Below are 18,544 nucleotides of genomic sequence, written 5' to 3'. Positions count from 1 at the left end.
TATTTGATGGATGAATGATGGCATATTAAGCACCATAAAGTTAATGTTAATTACTAATGTCAACCATTAATTATATGCTTTTTAATATGTCAGATCCAAATGAGAAATAGGCAGCTTTAAAACGAATATCTGCATTTTGCAACCACTAGCATGACAAGCAAGTCTACTTACAATCCAAGGCCAGATGCTTTTTAAAAATTTTTGTCAGTAGCGTTCTTAGGATAGGGTTGCGTACAACAAATAATGGCAAATGATTTTGATCAATTGTAAAGCTTCATTCTGAGTTCTATTTCTCATTTGTAAAACCTCACCAGGCACGAGTTTAGGTAAGAGAAAAGATTCATTTTATCCTGATGCGCTGCAGACAATTAGGTTTGACAGCAATGCCCACAGCTTTGTTAGTACAGTAAGGACAAAAGTTACCACTACACATAACTCCCATCTCTTTCTGAGACAATGTGGCATGAATTCAATAACGCACTCAATTTTCTTTGATTCTTCTAGTACCATTCCTGCTACTTAATCTAATTTGGAAGTTGTGACTTTCTAGAGGTTTAATAGAGACATGTCTGCAGGGAATCAATGTTCTCAGAGAAATGGAGGGCGGGGGGAAAACATTAATAAATTTGTCTGGTAGAGCAGGATAGGAGGCATTACTGCACCGGGCTGATCAACTAAATAACATGCTTATTAAAAACAATCTGTAGGAACGCACTATCATTCCTGTTCCTATTTATCTTCTGGTCAACCCAATTGAGATTGTGCATTAAAGCACAGGCAGCATTATTACATTTGCTTTATTAAATTCTATAAACAGCACTGTAAAGTCAGAGTCAAGATATTTATAAGATAATGGCAAACAGCGGAGGCATCGAGACTTGCCTTAACAGTAACGTTTGTAGACCATAATATGTTTTTTCTTAATTGCCATTCTTACAACAGCAACTGTTTCACAAAACTATTCCCCTAGATCTTTATTCTGTGCTCACCCTAACTTGAAACAAACCAAAACAAAACCAGAAAAAACACTCCAGCCCCTAGTTCTCTTCTGGGAGTGTGGGAAAATTATGAAAGAATTACATAACTCACAGCACTCATTAGGACATCTGAAATGGAATAATTTTAAATAAAGAGTAGGCTGGCTGCAAGGCCTTCCGTACTAGGGTTGATATTAGAAGTGCATCTCATTACATCAAATTAGTATCCAAAAATTCTGCCTAACACATAATTTAAAACATAAAACATGCTGGCTGTCAAAGGTAACGATACCTTATGCCTGCCTGCAGGCATCCATTAGTTTCAATAGGACAGACAGAGAGAGAATTGAGTGCCAGCTACTTCTCGAATGGCTACATCTAACAGACATGGAAAGCTAGGTAATATTAGAAGGAATCAAGTATTTCTTTGAGAGACAGCATGAGTCCAAACACAGGAACGGAAGCCAGGAATTCTAACCCCAACATTTATTCCCTCTGTGGCTTCACATAAATCACACCGCCTTTGTCAGCCTCAGTTTCCCAGCCATGATATTTGGATAGTAAGACAGCTTACCCTTTAAGGATGCTGTGAAAACAATGAATGCTTAGAAACTGAGGATTATATTTAGTATGTCAGTCAGTGTTCCTATTTACAAGGCATATTCTCCAAGTCAACATGAATTGAAATAGAAGCAAGATTAGCATAAAAAGTCAAGCCATACTTCTTTGGGAGTATCCCCTTATTAAAAAAGGGACAAAGAAAAGGGTGTAGAAATAACGAGGTCTAGAGTACAAACAACAAAAAAGTAAAAGCAGAGCTAAAGAAGCAAGTTAAAAGTATATTTTCGCCTATTAAAAAAAAGAGAAAAGCTTAACAGTAAAAACAAAGGGCTTTTCTGTGTTAACTTGTTAAGAAAGGAAAGCATGTCTCGGAGCAGAGAATAAAACTTCTGGGACCAAATTCTGCCCTACTTACACCCAGGCTATGCTGTAAAATTGCACAAAGACCTTTTTCTCTCCTCTAAATTGCCTCTCCAAAGAAGGGTGCCTTGCATCTCCTTTAGCCATCTATGCAAAGCAGAAGGGTGTACAGACTTCTAAAGTAAGGTAATATATCTGTGTCAGTGGAAGGGCAACACGTACAAATCAGTATTTATGTTTATTCATAGTAACCTACAGAAATGCTTCCTATAAGGTAGATGCTTAGAATCGATGGGGCATCAATGTATGCTGCAGCTGATATAGCCAGCTACTTCTACTAACAAGCAAATTATTTATTTCCACAAAAGTACGGATAAATACAATTTTACTTTTTATTCAGGGTTCCACATTTTTCTAACACTAGACAAGCATACCTTCAAACATCACTCCACTTCTGAAACCATATACGTCTAGTTTTCCATTGTGTTAAGAGCTCTGGAACCACTGGTTGCCTCATTACAATGGTAATAACTTGGTGCGGTTTTTACTTGTTTTAAATCATGGATTTCCTATTTCTGTAAAGAGAGGCATATTTTTTCATTTTGCCATCAAATCAAATAAACCCTGGGTTTATAAAAGAAGGGAATGCTTGTGCTACCTGAATGAGGACTGTACTGGATATACAGGTATAGCAGTAGCATGAGGGATTACTTTCTACATCGTACACCTGGGTAAGAAACTGCAGCCATTTATCTGGATGCAGGTACTGTAATCATAAACCATGTTTTTACAATCACAAACCATGCCTTTGAAGCCTGGATTACTAAAATGGAGTGAAACTTTAGGTCACGCTAGAAAAGTGAAACACAGAAAATCCAGAAACCTGCCTATACAATGGAAACTCAAGTCACTACTGGTTCATAATCTGCATTGGCTGCTTATTGGCATCTAGACAATACAATGTAATTTCATTTGATCTACAAGAGTTCAGAACACCCCAACATGAGAGAAGACCTCTCTTCTTCTACCAGCATTGCCAGGAACACATACCGCCACCCCCAGGGGCTCCCAGACTATAAATACAGACACTGGTTTCTCCACAGACCGTACTTCCAGTTCCTCCATTCCCAGACCGTGCCAGACCAGCCACAGCATCCACAGAACTCAGCTGCTCAATACTGCCAAGATTAAGCTCAGGAAAGTCTTTTTAAAGGACCTGAATGACCTTTTGATGTTGAAACAAATAAGTAATTAAAAAACAACACCTGAAGGACCAACACCCTTGGATAAATCTAGGGAGATTGGGTAGAGATATACGACTATTTCCAAAATGATGAATGGCTTTGAGGCTTAGAATTTCAACTACTAACATGAATTCTTTCAAGGAAAACACAGGCAAAGTGAAATGAAACAAAGCATCATCACACTCAGATTCAAAGACAGGTAACAGGGGCTTCGTGCTCTCTGTGGGTCAACGGAACTTGAATAATACTTGAATTTGGAGATTTCCCTTTCAAACATTCTTTTTGCATCACTGTAAGATTATCAATGCAGTTTCTCATTTTGATATTTTGGCAGCAAATGCACCGTGCCTTGGTCCTATTTTAATGTTGTCACCGAAGTGGTAACAGCAACAGAAGTCACTGGGGGAAGTCAAAGCTTCTTCAGCTATGGGGTAGCTATGAAGATTTCAGCATAAAGAACTGAAGAAAAATGGAGATTACCTGACACAGAGAACAACAAAGCGAGAGTTTTGATTTCAGTGAAGACAACAGAAGAACTTTACATTCTCTCAACAAACCCCAGACACAGAGGTGATGTCAGCTACTCTGAAACGTATGCAGCAATAAAGTTATGAGCTTAAGGTCTCCCAAAAATCAAAAGCCTCATTAATACAATGAAAAGTGTATTTGTTTCTGCTGAAAAGATTAGCAACAAGTTGTACAAGAAGCATGGCATTAAAATAAAATCCAAAATCGAAGTGCTAGTGTTGACACTACTCCACTTCATACGGAAAGGTCTTGCGGCTTCCCTTCCCCTCTTAATTGCCAATACAAAGAAATTAAATAGCACTACTGTACGGCAAAAGATCGGGCTCTCCCATAGAAATCTATCCAGACATATTTTCTGTGCTTGTATAAATCTCACTGCAGTGAGATGCTCCAAATTTGTGCTACTGCTACAGGTGCAAAACTCCAAGATCTCTGCTAGATAGCAGTCCAGCTTCACTGACTGAACAACATCTACCAAGCAGCATTTCAGAATTTAGTTCAAAATTACTCATCCAATTTCACTTTCTTCAAATGCCATAAACCATCAATATTTCTTTAATACCTCTACTCCGTTCTTCCTTTCATTCCACCAGAACTGTTGCTTCTTATGGTGACCAGAACTGGAAGCGAGGTTTCGGCAGAAGCCACACACATTTCCAGTAACTAGTCCTATCCAAGATTAAGCTAAAAAAGATCCTTGCATGTCTTCCATTTGAAAATAATACAGTATGAGTATTCAACTAGTGGACTATTACGCCATTTAGTTACCTGATAGTTATAAAAAATGGCAACTATAGCACTTATTTCATTGATCCTTACAGATACCAACTCCCATGTTGACAAACTCATTGTGCAACTTCTATTTAGTAATTTGCTCACAGGCATTTACTTATTTTTATGTCTGTGCTTCAAATATGCAGTTTACACTAAACACATATACATTTCTGAAACCATAACCCGTTACACTACCATGAAATATAATACAAAGTGTGAAGGAGAATACATTTTCAGAGTTAATTACTTTTACACAGAATTTTTCAAAACATTCAAAAAAGAAAAGCTAGTTTAAGCACGGACTATAATACTGGCATTCACAGAGGTAACGACAAAATGGTGTCATCTGGGTTCAAGTCTGCTTTCAATGCAGTATCACGGAGCTGTGCCAAGGTACCAGTAACAAACTGTATGATCCTACCTCTCTTATGCATGCAGATTCATGAAAATGAAATGGATCTGGACTCACAGAAGGCGCACCCTAGCTGCGCAGTGGTTCCACAATGACCCAGCTCCTCCAAGAAGAAAGTGCCCCAACCTAACCATGCTTAGAGACTAGTGGCAAGTCATAGATGTGGGTTCCAGGCAGAACTCATGGTAAAGGCTTTTGACTTTCTCATCACTGGTGAATGATGTGACCACTTGACCTAACATGTAAAAAGGTGAGCCTTCTTTCTCTTGGCCATAGTTTTGAATGCAGGTATGCTGGGTTGCAGAGCCCTGCACTGAACTCTCGGTTATCAGTGTGTTTAGTAAGTGCACTAACAGCATGCTTACAAGAATTTTAAGCGCTAAAACATCTGGTTTATGGCCTCAAAGTGCCTAAGCTGGATGCTAAATAGCTAAGGCCTGCGAAAACAGTGTCTCTGCGCACACAAGTTTAGGTACATGGGGAACTTCAGTGGTTAAAACAGTCACCTACACACTTTCACATTCAGCCTGTTTCAGTGAAACATGCATGAAGGAAGATGACTATATTCTTCCCAAGTCCGGTTCAAACATCCAAGTCCTCTTTTAAATCCATTTCTAAGCTCTTTGGGATACAATTTCTTTTTTATATCCCTTTATATAGCACCCAGTACATTGAGACCAGTATGACTGCAGTAGGAACCAGACAGAAGAAGCAACCCCACCTCATATCAGAATCTCTCAACTTGTTTCTGTATCTGCAAGACGTATGCAAAGTATCTATAGTTTCTTCATATTTGAGCAACAGCCTTTTCACTCTTCAATAAATAAAAAAAAGAAAACAAAACTTAAAAGAGCACAAAATTTTCACCCACCTTTAAGGAATTAAAAAATAGATTTCAGAAAGATAAGCTACATGACAAACTTAAGGCCAAAAATAAATTTTCCTATCCATTAAAAGAAACATTTGGAAAAAAAAATCCCACAGTTTATAATAAAAGTGTCAGTGCTGTAAGCCATAACAATAGCATCACCACTACCACAGAGCTGTACTGCTGACTGTACAAACAGAACTGGAAAAATCATGATACAGTATTATCAAACATTAACATGCCCCCATCAGATTGGTATTTATTAAGTCATGTTTCAGTGTTCTTCCTTCAGTTTAATTTGCTTCAATAATCCACAATAAACTGCATGTTTAAATGTTCACTGCAAAAAGGATGTCTGAATAATGTGCCTGGTTATGTCCATGTATGATGATCACTGATTGGTATGATGAGCTAAGGAAGGCTAACAAGGGAAGAAGGATGCTTTTCAGAACTCAGACATCCATGGTTTTTATCAAATGCTTTAATTCATCCATTTGCACTTGAGGTTTTTTTTAGTATAGACTTGCACAACATCATACGTGTCAGTGCTACAACATGCCTTCCTCGGGCACAACAACGTGAAGCAAACACAAAGTGACATGTCTTAGATGTTGGATGAGATCCAAAGGGATAAAAGAACGTAATGGTTTAAAGGCAGGGCACAAACAGATCTCAGACTTCAGAATCGTAATTCCCAAACTGCTCACTTAGTCAGATCACCCTCTTTTGACCAGGAAGTTCCCTAGGTGCCTCCAATTCAGCTATACAAAAGACTTGAGCTGAGCATCTAACCCACATCTATCTCCACCTACTGCACCCCAGAAATCTGATCATGACTAACCCATATTAAAAAAAAAAAAAAAGCAGGCTGCACAAGGTACAGCAGTAGCTACCTTCACTTTAAAACCTGGAATACGCTTTTTTTTAATGTAAGAACCAATGAGTCAGAGCCTCAGGGTGGAGGGCACTTGGGTCCAGTTTTGATAGACTGTTTTTTATTGCGAGTTTTACATTAAGGCAGTCACTGGATAAAAAGGCAAAATCCCAGAACAAGGAATGGAGCCCATGACACTCTTCCCTCCCCATATGATGTCCTAACCACTAGGTCACAGATATTTAATCATTCAGACTGTTGTCGGTTATTTAAAAAAAAAAAATAAAACCAAACACACACCAACCAAACAACAAAATAAAACCAAAAAACTCCAAACAAACATATTTAAGTACACATCTTCAGCAGTGGGACTCTACAGTGGTTCCAAGCACACAGATTTCTGTTCATGACACCAAATCAGACGTCTCTGGGCCCACCAGACACACTGGATTCAATCCTTCACACCGCATTTTCTGTAGGCTAGCTAGGAAAAATCCCACATAGGAGGCAAGCCCGGTTTGTTGCATTGAGACATGCATGCTGTATGTGCCAAACAAGTTGCAGCTCAGCTGGACCTGTTACTGTAGGCCATCAGACCACTGTATCTTGGAAGAGCCCTACACCATTTGAAAGCAGGAGTCTTCCAAGCTCTGGTATCCTCCCAGCTCATCTGAACAGAGCTGTCAGACAGGCGGATGCCCTAGTGCTCAGGAGTGAAAGGTCAAGAGAGGCCTAAATCACCACAACACTCTAGGACTGAGGTGCTTCAGACCATAATTTGAAGGACTTGATTACGTATGTGCGTGTGTAGAAATACATATATAGAGAGGTAATTAAAAAACCAGGGCACCTAGCTTAGGCTGCAAGAGACACAGGCAGACATTTGGGCAGCATTTCAATGATGACAGCTTCTCTGTAAAACCTTAGCTAATCACTGCTAAAAGATACTCCATCTTCCTCCATCCAAAAATCCTAATCAGACTGTTTTCTGTTTTTTCCACATGCACATCAGGAAAACATTGCCCCTAAACATCCTAAAACATATTTTGCATTACATTCTCTTAATTGAAAAAATGCCTACTAACAAAATAAAAAAGGCTACAGATCTTTTCAATTTACCACACATCAATCGCTGCCTGAGCAGAAGCAGATCACATACTCTTTCCTATTGAAGATACAGTAGGTTTAAATGGAGCCATTCCAATTCTTTCATTGATGGTATAAATCTTCAAATCTCAGTGGAAGAGCCTAGTATATTCCTATTGTTAGTGGATCATTGACAGAACAGGCTCAACAGTTAAGAGGCTTCTAATGCGACAATTTATATAAGCAGAGTAATTAAAGTATATTAGAAATCCAGATAATCTACCCCAATCAAACCAATCAAGGGCAGCCCATGGGCACTCAAATCACACACTGCAATTTAGCTCAGGGTCACCTTCCCAAGTTAAACAATATCAACAGAAAATATTTTAAACTAAATGATCCTTACTCATTACTAAAGTCAGGAAATTACATAAAGCTCTTTAAAGACATAAATATTTTAAGAACATTTAACCATTTTAAACAACTACTTTTTTCCTTTTGGTGATTTGAAGACTAAAGCCAAGTTTTATTTCTCAGACATTACTTGGGATATTATTAAAACATAGGAAAGAGTGGGTAAAACGTGACAGATCCTTTCAAATGTTGTAACACAAGTACAGCAGCAGCAATACCTGAGAGTGTATTAGTACAGATTATGAAAGTTGTCAGTAATAAAATAATTACACTAGCAACAACTAGGGAATTTAGCTCTTAGGATTTTTTAATATTCTCACAAGTAATTATATTTTTTTTACTATTTCTATTTCGGTTTTGTTTGTTTGATGTATTTTCTACAAGTAAGTCTATCATCTACACAATTAAAAGCATTTGATTATATTACATAAAATACAAAGTAAATCAAAGCCAGCACTCTTTATGAAGCTTTCCAAGTTTAAGGTCATATTAAAAAACCAACCAACCAACCCCAAAATATAACCAACGTAACTATTGCAACTGACCCATAATAGGCAAAAATGGAAAACATACACTATTTAAATCTTAAGTCAATGTTCCTAATTTTTTATTTTTTTTTTTTTTTTAAAAAACAACAGGTGCTGTAATGCATAGCTTGGCAGCTACTTCATTAGAGAAATACAATTCAAGAAATTTAGCTCTTTGTCTGAAACTAGCACAGAGGAATTTGGTAATTATCTTCTTCACTAAACTCTTTAGATTTAAATGTAACACTATAAATAGCATGTAGCACAGAAAAAAGTGAACTGAAATTTTAAAACAGTAATCTTTTCCACAGCATCATGGAAAACATAATACGTAATGTTTGGCTATTTAATCAGCAAAGTTACTTCTCACTGTTTGATCCATTTTCCCAATCAAGGAATCACTAAAACTGGCAAAACTTAATCCACTTTAAGGCTTTCAAACCAAGTAGTCAAAGTAAGGGCTGTTAGTTTGTCAAACTGCAGCATGTCTGAACATGGCCACCCCTTGAAACACTAAATATATTCATTCTTTGGGAGTTCATCTTCTGGACCTTAGAAGGAAGGTCACACATAGGAGTGACAAAGACAACTCAAAATCTAGGTGTAATTCACATACATTCCCTTTACTTTTTTCTACTAGAAGGCAAAAGTTGCACAAAGGCCAAAGCAGTACTGGCCTGAACATTCCCACTGTATACTGGAGAGCAGTAAAAGTCCCCAGGATAACACCAACAGACTTGGCAGAGACAAGATGATGAAAAAGGCTACTTAGAAGTCATGGAGTTGCAGGAAGAAATGTGGAAATCCTTCAAAAATGAAAGTGGACAGAGAGCAACTGCTGAAAAGCTTAATTCAGAAACAAAAAAACCCCCACCAAACACCACAAACGAAGCGACCTCTAAGCACAGCCAGCTCTCCCTCCTCTATTATACCACTTCTTCTTTCATCACATTCTTCCTGCAGTGACCTTTCCACCATGCACTATATAGCAGAAGAGAGACCTGGAACGTGTTATGATCACCCTGTCCTGTCCTTCTGACTCTCCCAGACGACTGTGGATGCAGTGAGACTTGCAATGATCCAGGCCAAAGAGATGCCATAATCGTGAGATGCAAGTGAAAGTTGTCATATAAACACTCGCAAGAATTTTCCACCGGTTGCTTGATTAAGGTCTTAAATATATAGAGAAATGGACCAGCAGTCTACCTGAAACACTTCTTACTAAATTACAAGAAACAGCAAGTATTTGGAAAGGATCTAGCATAAAATAAAATCATGGTGAAAGAAACAAAATCAAGCTTGAAATTATTTTTTACTGGCTGGATTCCATTTACTTTAAAGAGACGCAAAGCAAGTGTCACCAAAATTGTGATTCTACAATGCCCAGTATTGAAGATGGGGCAGTAAGTTACAATTATTTGCTATGTATTTAACTTGAAATTTTAGAGGAAAGCTGTTCATTAATAGGTCTGCATTCATCACAGATACAAAATGTCAACAAATCTTATATTGTTCCTTCAATCTACTGATTCGTAGGTAATACTGTTTCTTCGTTTTTAGCTGCAGAACACTAGAAAATGTTTTTCTTAATTACTCTAAAATGGTATTTTCCTAAAATAAATATATAAATATATATAAATATTTATTTATATATATATAAAATATATATTAAAAATATTTATTTATATATATAAATATATATAAATATTTTCCTAAAGCATTCACTATTTTGTAAACAAAGAGCGTAACAGTCCCTTAGTTAACAACTAGTTAATTCATCAATATATTGTTTTACCCACTTTTGAACAGTTAGGCTTGATGAGTACTCCCTCTATATGACCAGGTGAAGAAACATCCAAGGCAACATCTGCAGGACCACACTAATTAAAAATTGTGTTCACATCACAGAGCTCATCTCCTGGTATCAAAGATTCTAATCTTCACTGGGATGGAAAGTGTTAATGCTGTGAATAAAAGGTTTTCAACTGCAGTTGAATCATGTGAAGATTATCAATATAGCAGCAATGTACAAAGGGGCTTCAGCAAGGTTACTGAGTTTAATATAATCCTCTCTATAGCTAAGCACAGTAATAGAGAACCCCGTGTTCACTGTGACAGCATGTTGTGTGTGCTCAGTAATACTTTTAAAATATACAGGGAGAACAAGAAATCCCCAACATCTTTACTATGCTCAAAGACAAAGTAAAGATATCAACAAGAACAGACACACAACCCTAAAACACAAAGGTACAGAAAAGTCAAACATTCAGAGCTGCAGAATATTAGTTAGCACTTTCTCCTTTACCTTTCTCAAAGGGTTTAACTACATCACCAAAAAGACAAGTTGTTACGACCATAATTTAAATGCAAGCAACAAAGATCTAGCCTGCTTTGGCCAGGTCTGCTGGGAGGGAATATTACATCTGCTTCAGCCACCCTAGGAAGTTTGCGCCAGCGAGCTGTTGTCTTTTCCTAACCACATTTAACTAAGATAAGGTGGCAAGAGCAGCAAAGACAACACAACCTGCGTTAATTTAGTGCAACTAGTTCACATTTCAAGCTTGTGGAATAGACTTGGGAAAAACAGACAGCCAATTTGAGCCCAACTGCAATTTTCCTTCATTACCTTCACTGGTATTCAGCCAAGTTAGCTTCTCCCCTGTACTAAACAGGCATATACCAAGATTGCAGTTTTCTTCGTGTCTTTAATGCAAAATATGAAGTCAAAGACACAAACACACAAAGTGACCCTCTGCTGTCCCAAAATCTCAAGTCCCAGGAGAGTAAGTCCAGGCACTCATTTCAGCATCAGGGCTCAGTTGTCCACAGATCTCAGCCAAGCGCTCTGTGCTAGATCCTGCACTGTTCAAGGCACTGGCAGTCATCTTGTTGCTTTGAACAGGTAATTCAGTGCTCAGTTCTTTCAAGAAACAACACAGAAAAAGCAAACACTTAAAAAGACATTTACTTCACCTAAGCAGCCTTTCAGCATCAAATAGATTCAGAATTTTTTAATCCTCTGAAAGAACAAATAGAGAAAAATAAAGCAAAAAAAAATGGACAGGCTGCACTTGAAACTGATAGTATCTTCAGCTGTTGTTTTCCCCGTTTTTGTTCACATACATACAAAAAACCCATCTAAACCAAACAATATTTCTAGATCATTGCCAATACAAAGAACTGAAAACAGATCCATTTCAATTCTTAAAGGCCTTATTTTGAATAGCAATCTTTGTAACAGAATGGCATTACAATTAGTTTTGATCAAAATAAGACAAAATTCCCCAATAAACTCCTGTACCACATGTAAAACTTCAGAACAGTAAGTGTGCCTCAGCCTCTACTGCACTAGTTTGCAAACATCCTCTCAGAGCTGCTAGCCACATAACCTGACCCATAAATGCTAAGTCTTCCCCACCATAGGATTCAAAGTATGTTCATCACACGATTGAAATATATTCTTTACCAGAGGCAGATATTTAGGCACAAGGCCAGGGTCTGCAGGCATGCCACCTCACATGATGAGAGTTTAAAAGAAAAAACACAAACCACACTTAATCCACCATTGAGGGAGGCTTGCAGGAGTCATTGGGAGCTCTTTGATCAGCCCTGACTGTGAGACACTTCACCCTTTGGTTTTGGAGGTTTTGTTCATTTGTTTGTTTTAAACGGAGGTCATCTGTTACAGAAAAGATTTGTTAGAAAACTATTGAGAATTTGGAATTACATTTCTGTAACTCTAAATCATAGGGAGGACTTTTTTTTTTTTTAAAAATAAACCTAATTTAGTTACCAAAGTATTTTACATTTGGAGGAACAGGAAGTCTAGATCACTTCAGATGATCTTTATTCATAGCCTATTAGGAACATAAATGCTTGTATCTATCATATAGGGAACAGACAGTATTAGCAGTTATGTTTTTTTAGCTGGAACAGCAAATCACTGCTGGTACACAAGATCATTTTTAACAACCTTCCATGACAGCTCTTCTTCCTTGACATCAGAGCAGGATGGAATTACAAAAAGAGATTCAAAGATCACAAAAAATAAGCTGACTTAGCACCATTTGCTCCCTGATAAAGGCAACCTTTCTTCAAAATATACAAAAGAAAGATCCACTCAACCCCATCAAGGCCTTCTGAGTGAGCTCTTTGCTTTCAAAGTTCTAAAAAGATGCTGAACATCAAACAATACCCTGGTATTATGTGCAACAGTCCTGCCTTGAATACCTACTGTTGAGCACAAACCCCATGTTCTCCATTCTTACTGAGAAATCACAGCATGGTTGAGGTTGGAAGGGACCTGTGGAGGTCATCTAGTCCAACCCCTCTGCTCAAGAAAGGCCACCTAAAGCCAGTTGCCCAGGACAATGTTCAGACAGCTTTTGAGTATCTCCAAGGATGTAGACTCTACAACCTCCGTGAACAACCTGTGCTATGGCATGGTCATCCTCACAGTAGGAAAGTGTCTCCTGATGTTCAGACATAACCTCCTGTGTTTCACTTTGTGCCCATTGCCTCTGGTCCTGTCACTGGGCATCGCTGAAAAGAGCCTGGCTCTGTCCTCCCTGCACCCTCCCTTCAGGTATTTATACACACGGATAAGATCCCCCTGAGCCTTCTCTTCTCCAGTCTAAACAGTCCCAGCTCACTCAGCCTTTCCTCACAGGAGAGATGCTCCAGTCTCTTCATCATCTTTGTGGCCCTTCACTGGACTCTCTCCCTATGTCCATGTCTCTGTTGCACTGGGAAGCCCAGAACGGGAGGAAGTACAGCAGGTGTGGCCTCACCAGTGCTGAGCAGAGGGTAAGGATCACCTCCCTCCACCTGCTGGCAATGCTCTGCCAGCCCAGGCATCAGCCACCTTTGCAACAAGGCCATATTGCTGGCGCAAAACCTTGATGAACATATATGGAAACCTTCCACATCACCATAAAATGCTTCATATGTGAATACAATTTATAGATAGAATCAGAATGCCAGATTATCTGACAAATTGAAATAAAGTAGAAATGCTGAAGTGAAAAAATGAGCGCTTCTGATTTCAGCCATGTTACTAACATGAACTGCAGATTGCAAAGAGGTATCTTCCAGACAACACTTCTGTTAGAGCAAAACTTCTAGTAACAGTATATTAAATAGGACTTTTGTTTGATTAGTTTTAGTTTGGGGGTTTGAGTTTTTCTTTTCGGGGTTAGGGCAGTTGTTTTTTTATGGTTTCTTCAGTTGGTTTTTGTGAGAGCTAGTGTCGTAGAAAAATCTAAATCAGGAAGGACCTCTGGAGGTCATCTGTTCCAACCCCTGCTCAAAGCAGGACCAGTCTTGAATAACCCTAAGGAAGGAAATTTTACAACCTGACTTAGAAATTTGTTCCAATGTTTGACTATCCTGTGAAAATTTTATCCTTTTATCTAATAAAATCTTCCTTCATCACAATCTCACTCCACTGCTTCCTACCTCTATATACCCCTGTGAAGGGTCTGATTCCATCTTATCTATAACCCCCCCCGCCCTCATTTGGTTGGGACAGAAAACAGTAAGATACCTTCCCTGTGCCACTTTCTATTCAAGCCTTCTTTTTCTAAGGCTGAACAAACTCAGTTTTCTCTGCTTCCCCTCATAGGGCTCATGCTCCAGACCCCTAACCATCTTGGTGGTCCTCTGCTGGACTTAAATCAGTATTCCAATGTTTTTCTTGTACTGGGTTCGCAGTATGCTGCTTACTTACACAACATAATTTACTTGAAACACGTTCTTCCAGAACACCAGGAGGGCAATGAAGTGTAGCTGTCTATAGCTACACAATAGCCCAGACAGATACAACAATTTTTCTAAATTTTTTATAAGCTAAGCCTTTTTTACCAATTCCTTACTGGCTTTTGTTTGCAAAAAAAATTCCACAAAAAACAATAACTATGCAGTACGACAAGAATGCCAATCATCTGGTTCTGAAAGGTCAGTACTGAAACCCATTTGTGAGTACAATCATTTCCAAAATCCTGCCTTTAGCTCTTCCCTGGGACTCTGAGATGAATGAAACCCATAGTGTTTCATTCACAGGATCACTTTGGAAAAGCTTAAATTTCAGACGTGAATCTATGGCCATGTAAAGATCATTAAAATTCTTCTTAGCCAAACTATGAAAATCAGAGTTTGGCAAATTGCTTGGAACAAATTCACTGAGGTCAACTTCATCACCTCTGTCAAATATTTTCCTTTATCTAGTACAGCTTTAGACATGCAGTTTCTCTCATTAAGCATGTTCTCACCCAGGCTCAAGTACCAAGAAGACAGAGAGAAACTGATATGATATTCATCCTGGCTGAAGAAATTCAAATGTTGAGTTGGCGCCATTCCAGTTGAAACTCCTGATCTGATCGGGAGATGTGAAATAGGCTCGGATGATAGCTACACAAAGTCCTTAGGGAGGTGAAGGAATAGTATCAAAATATAAACCTCAAATACTGAAAACAAACAAAGAGTACCACTACAGTTATCTCTTCAGACATTCTGAACATAATTTCCAGTAACACACCTGTCTTACCATCACACACGTAACACCTCGTTATCATCACATCATTCTTATTTTCCAGGTAGGAACCCTGGGAAAATATTTCAAGTTTTCTGTGTTTCTCTTAAAATAAGACCATAACAGAGAGAGGAACTGTAACTCAAATAAAGTTTTTCTTTTTTAAAATGTAACTCTCTAGCTCCAGCTCCTCTAGCTGCCTTTGTGGGAAATCAAAAACTTTATGCATATGGATACTCTCTAGCAACCTGCTGGGAGTCATATACTGTTAAGTGTTTAGGAAAATCTTTCTCTCCAAGAGAGAAAACACATTTTGGAAGGCAGGCAAACTTGTACTCAAGATAATGAAGTAACTTGTTTCCAAATTCCAAAACAAAGTATTTTATTTGCTTCCTGAAAAATCAATTTTGTTCTTTATGGAGTATCTGTTGTGTGTTAAAGGATGCTATTCGTGTAATACATCTTTTTAGTGAAGGAGATTACTTTGGGTACAAAATATCCGCTACTAACTTTGTTCCCAACATTTGGTAATACAGACAGTAGAGCTAATTTTCTGTCATCCAGGAAGAATGGTAGGCTTGCTAAACTTTTATCATCGTCCCCTCTGAAACACAGTAAAAAACCACTGTTATAACTGATAGTTTATTAGATCAAAGCTACCATCAACAACATCAACTCTGCCTGGTCACGTTAACAGGAAAATGTTTTACGAGTTCTACCGCTGGGCATCCATTTAACTTCCAGCACCAGCTACGCTGTAAAACAGTGCACAAAATTTAGTTGGCGACCTGCGTGTGAAGGAAGCGTTATCCAGGCAAAACTTCTCACAGTCTGACAAAACGCTTTGATTTGCACTGTTCAGATGATTGAACAAAGGGACTTTAAGCAATCACCAACAAGAGCTTTTAACTCCAAATGTGCTAAAAGTGTAACAGTACACCAGAGCAACCTATTGCTTTAAGACCAGATTTGAGAAAATACAAGTGACTGGATAAATACTACATTTTAAACTTGTACACATCTTGTCCATTACGCTCAAGTATTAGTAAAGTTCACATTTACCTTAAATATCATTTTTAGCCATTTCCCCACCCAGCAGTCATAATACCTCCACGGTATCCATGGTAACCTCTTTGCTTACATATAGCTTAAAACAGACATTCATTCCAATTAGGTGAAGTGAACAGAAAACAGCTATTCATAATTCCTCAAGTTATTGCCACCTTTTCTTTTAGATAGTATTCAACAGTCTCAAAACAGTTCCCAGTTTAAGTCTCCCACATGCAGCCGAAGACAGGCAGGTGTGTCACCAAATTCTCTTCCCTGCATCACAGTAGAACTGATTTAATTACTCCCAATAATATGCACAGTATACAAATACAGGTATTTAATAAACTCCTACATAATCCCAACAATGCAGATTCAATAATTTCTTGCGTTTCTTTTCAGTGCAAATGTATTGCTACTACTCTGCAAGGCTCTCCAGACCTTAATCTATTCTTTCTCTGTCATATAAAAAACATTTGATTATAAGAATCTGATGCATGCTGCAACATCTTCCAAAAAAGACTCACCTCAGACAGGAAACATGCTTAATAAAATGTTAATATATCTAATATTTCATTGTATTTCATATCAAAACAGAAAGGGATGTTGTTTAAAAACTTGCAGCACACAATTTTTAAAACATTCTGCTATGGGCCTGTTTGGTACTTTTTAAAATTCCTTCAGATGCACTCTCCTAGTTGATTTTAATTTTTTTTTTTTTTTTTTTTTTTTTAAGAAAGCAGCTGATAATGGCATTTTCTGATGTTTTTACATAAAAACCACTACAGTGAAAAACCAGCATGAGCCTTGGGACACCTACCAGCTCCTACTACTCTGCCTACGTTCAGCATGTCATGTCCTTGCTACACAGCATCACCTACCACAGATAGATGACAGATTGTTAATAATGTCAGAAATAACTGTTCAACGTTCTCTATGCAGCCGCTCGAAGCATTCAGAGACCTTGCAAGGCACACAGAGTGAAACGTTAAGCTTTTTTCCTATTTTGCTCTTCAAACCCTTAAACTAGAAAATCCCTTGAGTGAAAAGTCAGAGAAAGGCTACCATCCCTTCTAGGGTTAAAAGATGCTTTTGTAAGATTTTTAGGTCAGATTAACCTTTTGCTCACAATAGGGCTGGTTATTGGTTTTATTTTTTACTGTCTTTAACACAGGTAAAAAAAATCAATATGAAGCGAGACAAAGGGCTCTGGAGGCCCTGGCTACACCAGCTTTTGGTTTGGCTCACGCACAATCCTACAACATGCTGAGGCTGGGAAGGATTAGCCTGCTTGTGTTGAGTAAACCGATGATACTCAATAAACAGTTTCTGTTGTAAACCCCTTAGGACGTGCAAAGCCACACTAGTTGGCATTAGACCAGATAAGCTGCCGAACCAGCTGTAATCTCATTTAGACCTGAGCTGATCCTCCTGTCCTTTCATTCCACGGGATCAAAGCAAACCACTGAGGAGGCAGCTGTATTATAGCAGCAGTGCTTGCTGGATGCGGCAAACATTTCATAAATTCCTCTCCTTGAAGCAAGCCTGCACATAATCTACCCAGAGCCAGTTCAATCAATGGATTTCTGAATTCATTAGTCTTATTATTACGGGATAACTGTTTCCTCCACATAGTGTGGTAGTTGTTGCAAGCCAACTTTGCAAAACAGCTCTTATTGCTGACCATTTCTTTCTGGTAATGTGCCTTTGCATTTTTGCTGTGCCACATGAGAATGATTTAAATCTCTTCAATGCAGTAGTTTTTAAAGACTGGAAATAAAACCAATTCACGAATATTCAAGTAGGAAGCCCTGAAATACAGTAAATTCTTCCAAGAATAATTACTGGCTACCTGCTCGCATGCTTCCATGCATCAGTAATAATGACCAATGTTTTCTGGGCTCAATGACAGCAAATGATAATAGTGAAAGCAGAGATTATATCATTGTAGTAGCATAAATACAGACTAAAATTACAGACGTGAAAGCAGTCATTCTAAGAAAAAGATTTGTTTGCCTTTTATTCTTTGTGTTCTCTGGAATTAAAAAGAAGAAATATTTTCATTATTAAAGAAATGAATAGCACAAAAAAACCCCCAAACTACAAAAGCAACAGGTCTTTTTAAGCTAATCAAAAATGAAATTCAAGACACTGGATCAAATAAGACTTGAAGGTGCAACATTCAATTCCTGTACACCATCTGGAGTTTCCACTGTGTGATTATAGCTAAAAAAAAAAGTTACAGTGTAACCTTAAAATCTTTAGAAGAACAGTAAATGTAATTCAGAAAATTTGTCAACTGCTCCATTTCCCATGATGTCTGCAATACGACATATATTCAGA

General features: G+C 38.1%; 1 protein-coding gene across 1 annotated transcript in view; it reads right to left on the bottom strand.

The window, feature by feature from the left end:
- The window catches only part of MMS22L (MMS22 like, DNA repair protein), a 95,639-nt gene that overhangs the window by 27,178 nt on the left and 49,917 nt on the right, over positions 1-18,544 (bottom strand). The window lies entirely within an intron of this gene.

The sequence above is a fragment of the Leptosomus discolor genome, chromosome 2 (genome assembly GCF_034619465.1).
Source record: "Leptosomus discolor isolate bLepDis1 chromosome 2, bLepDis1.hap2, whole genome shotgun sequence".
Classification (NCBI taxonomy): domain Eukaryota; kingdom Metazoa; phylum Chordata; class Aves; order Leptosomiformes; family Leptosomidae; genus Leptosomus; species Leptosomus discolor.
The sequence above is the reverse complement of the archived record's forward strand: the minus strand, read 5'-3'. Positions and strand labels throughout refer to the sequence as shown.